The sequence below is a fragment of the Cajanus cajan genome, chromosome 8 (genome assembly GCF_000230855.2).
Source record: "Cajanus cajan strain Asha chromosome 8, NIPB_CcT2T_4, whole genome shotgun sequence".
In the NCBI taxonomy this organism is placed as follows: Eukaryota; Viridiplantae; Streptophyta; class Magnoliopsida; order Fabales; family Fabaceae; genus Cajanus; species Cajanus cajan.
Window position 1 is genome coordinate 9,341,287 of NC_138524.1, and position 4,875 is coordinate 9,346,161.

The window sequence follows — 4,875 nt, forward strand, 5'->3', positions numbered from 1 at the left end:
CCTTGCGGGCCAAGGCCAACCCAAAATGGCCACCATTCCCTTCATGATTTTTTCCTTTAATTTTAAATAAACCTTTATGAAGTATGTTTTTCGATAACTCATCATTCAAGAACTTCATAAATAAGTGTGGTTGACTTGAAGCAATATTAGAATGGATGATCTTAGAAGATAAAACATGTTTGAGAAAAAAGCAATCACAAACAAGGAGTAAATAGGAGGGACATATGAATGAATAAAATATACATAAAAATGAGATGGGTCTAGATATTGTACGAGACTATATAATTTATCATAACTTCAAATTAATTGATTAGTATTATCTATACCTACAACAAGATAGATATACTTTTTAATAACCTATCACTTGAAAACATCATAGTTAAACATGCTAAACTCGAAACAATTTTGGTATGAGTGGCTTATGATAATTTACAAATATGTCAATATATATTAATCAATTTAGGCAATTATTGAACATATTCTATATTAGAGTTTTGTTTGTGACAAAAAAATATTAAAAATTAGTTTTACTTATTTAATAGAATTCTTAAAGTTTTAGGTATTTTTGATGTTTTTGTTAGTGTCTTAGGTATAGGAAAAACAATGGAGAAAAAAAAGGCTAGATTAAGACCAAAAACAAGGGAAATGAACCTATCATCTCGATTAATCGAGCTATTTTGGCCGCTTGAGTGAGACAAGATCGAGACTAATCAAGATATCAGGACCTATTGCTTAAAGCAAAAATGTAGGACCAGCCAAAGCGACCCTTTGTTTTCTCACAGAGAGTCACTTTGGCCTTTTAAGCGAGTCAACAACATTGCAAGCATCTATCAAGTATATCAACAAGCTCACTTAAGAGAACCATTTGGGCTGCTTAAGTGAGCCAAGACAAGAAAAAGTCAATCCAAAATGTTATAAAAGGAACTGTGACGCATAAAGAAAGATACTTCACATATTTTGTATTCTAAGGTAGATGAGAGAAGGCAAATTAAGTGAGAAACAAGAGTCATCGCGAAGTTCTTTAGGATCTTTTTAATTTCTTTGTGCAACCTCACCATGGACAACTAATTTACCCATTGTTAGGACTTGACATAGCTGAATCTAATTCCATTTAATTGTTATTGTTGTTATTCAATTGAGTATTATTCAACTAATTATCTTTCTTATGTTCTTAATGCATGCTTTGGTTTAATCACCCTTTGCATGATCCCGTAAAATTAATCATGGTTGAAAAATCCTTTTGAAATTATGATATGAAGAATAATATACTAATGACGCTTATTATTAGAAATTGTATAAGAATTACTAATAACCATTTTAGACCTTCTATCTAACTAACTTTACAAAGGAATTGAGATTTTCATTAAGGAACCTAAAATTTTACACATAAGAAATTATGGTTAAAATACTTTCATTGATTGTTGAATTAACCTGATAATTAATAAAATTGAATAATGTCTAAGAATGATATGTGTAAGGAAAGTCAACGAAATCAATTCATGACATCTTTTATTATAAATTTTCATCTATCTTTATAAATTTTTTTATTTTGAAACCTTAAAAATATGTTCTTTACTTTTGGATTCTTGAAACAAATATTTTATAAATTTCCCTAATTAGTGTTTAATTAAATTAATCAATCTCAATGCAAGTCTATGTAGATTTGATAGTTAGATTTCTGTCAATTTTACTACTTGTGACAAACAGTATGCTTACTAAATGTCTAACAGCCTCTTAAAAGTTTTTTTGAAAAACATGTGAGCGAAGATAAAATACACCATAGATCTTATGTTGATTTATATGACAATGATCTATATTGTAAGTGAAAAGACGTTATATTATATGTGATGTAAACTTTTTAAGATTAACTTTATTTTTTATTTAATTTTATTTAACGAGTATAATTAATATTTTGTTAAAGTTCATTTATTGAATGCAATAAATATCTTATTTGAGTTCATTTATTGACTTTAAATAATATTTTATCTAACTTTATTTTTTGTTTTAATCAATATTTTATTTAATTATTTTAATATTTATTTATTTATTTAATATTTCATTTGATTAATTAAATTTTTAATTAAGTAATTTCAAAATTCTTTAATATTTTATTTTATTTTAATTAATTTAATATTTAGTAATTTAATTAAGTTTACTTTTTTAATTAAAAAGTTGTCAAGTGAGCTAGTAACACATATCTTTTTTAATATTTCACGTGACATCATTTTTTTATCGATCATAATTACAGTTATGTTAACAAAGTTTAAAGCTTAAACTAAGAACATCTACATATTATTGCAACTCTCTTTCACTAGGTCAACTTCAATGGTTCATGTAACATGTTACTTAAATTGTAACTCATTTTAAATAAAATAAAAATGTTATATGGTACTTGAAATCGCTGTAACGACCCGCCATGACCGTCACACTACGAACAACACTACACCCTACTGAAATATATATATATATATATATATATATATATATATATATATATATATATATATATATAATAGTAGAATAAAATATTTACAACACAAGTTGCTGATCAAGCAACCAACATCAACCAGTTATATACAACAAAATATGTTACTACAAGGTAGCCTACAAAAAAATATTCATCTCCAGACACCTCCTGTGGCCTCTAGCAACTATCTCCAGTCTATTCCTGCCCTGCTCTCATACAACGTATGATCATCGCAGTCCAAACCACATGGAAACATGCAAGGGTAAGTTAGAGACAATAAACAACTCATAATAATTTATTATGCAACATAACAACTATACATCTAAACATCATTTCAACTTTAAACAACACAATCAACTCAACAGCTTATTAACTCAACTCATAATTTACAACTCAATCATCATAAAGTAATATCTTTTCAACACATGGCATATAACAACCTTATCAACTTAATTTCAACTAGCTTCAACAATATCATAGATTAACACACAACTTGTAAACAAATAAGCAACTTACAACATAACAACACTATCATCATCCTCAACAAGGTCAACATACAACACAATTACAGGTTAACAACACAACAACGTATGTACTACTCATATCAACAACAAATCAACTCATTAACAACTTATGCGTCGTCACACATTTCGACTCGGAGATCTCCTACAACATAGTAAGTAGTCTAAGTGGCTAGGTCTTACCAAACTGACAACACAACACATTTGGATATCAATCCATAACACGATAATGGTTTCTCAGACTTTGCCACTTAAACAAGGAAGTATAGTATTCGGTTAGGAACTAAGTTCCCGACTTCGTACTTTACTCAAATTGGCCACTTGTAATCGATATAGGTCGACCTGACCCCTATACCGTAGTCGCTTTATAATCGGTATAGCTCAACCTTGCCCCTATACCGTGGTCACTTTATAATCGGTATAGCTCGACCTTGCCCCTATACCGTGGTCGCTTTATAATCGGTATAGCTCGACCTTGCCCCTATACCGTGGTCGCTTTGTACACGTGTGCCTCGACCTTGCCCACACACGGGATCAACTAAGTCATAGAGGAGAACAACACAACGACCACTTTAAGGGACAACTTTCCAATGAGGGTTTTTCAACAAATTGGACTCTCAGAGCACCACAACTATCTCAATCCACACAATGGGATGAACAACTTCGAAAACATCTCCCCTAACTTATCATCACAGCTTAATCAACTTACAACTCAACAACACAGCTTTACAGTAATAGGCATCTTAACAACTTTACAACAATAAGAAACTATAGTCATCAATCTCAACTTTTAACAACTTTAAACAACATAGCAACTTTTCAACTTTATACTCAACATGCATCTCTTCATTTCACTTTCTACTCATCATACATCTCAATGTAATTATACTTCTTAATCAATTATACAACTATCCAACTTTAATAATTTTAACAACATGCAAACAATTTAATTAAACAACTATAGTCATTACAATATCAACTTAATACAACTTAACAACTTTATAAACAACTTCAACAATATACAACATATTTAAAATTCATCTATCATGTCAACTTACACAATATAAATAGCATAAATCAACTTAAGCACCCAACAACTCAACTATTTCAACAAAAGAACATCATGCATAAAGCTTCCCTAACTCTCCTGAAATTAAACAACCTTCATTCTAGCTTCCATCACCTGAAGATTGGCTCAGAATAGCCAAGAAGCGAAATTCCCTTTCCGAAGCTCAACCCGGAACTTCAATCCACCCAAAGCAAGCTTCTTAGTTCAGAGTCATTCTCTCTAAAAACCTTCTCTTCTCCTCAACCACCCAACTCTATTTATAGAAGTTTAGGAGTGTAGACCCCTAAAATTGTCCGGGTCAGAAATAAAGCTTGAAGACTCTCGAAGACTGAAGGATAATCAGCCAGAAGGACTCCTCGAAGGCCCTAGGAGGGTTCTCTGTAGGTCCAGAGGTCTTAGAATAGCTCAAAATAAAGAAGTGGAGGGAAAAAGCCCAATACGGCCGTACTGAACTCAATACGGCCGTATTGAAGCTTCAATACGGCCATACTGAAGTCAGTACGACCGTATTGACACTTCAATACGACCGCTGCGAACTCAATACGGGCGTATTGAAATTTCTGACTTTCAATACGACCGTATTGAACTCCAATACGACCGTATTGAAGTTCAAAAATTTCAATACGGCCGTATTGGCCCTGTAGGCCGTACTGCGCCTATTCCCTATAAATATGACGTCAATTGGACGTCATTCCACACTTTTCAACATAGTTTGAACCCTCTCCTTGAGTATTCTGGGGTTTTTGAGCAGTGTTCTGCCCTAGAAATCACTCGGAGAGTTGATCCGACGAAGTTCTTGAGCCCCGAGCCATTTTGCT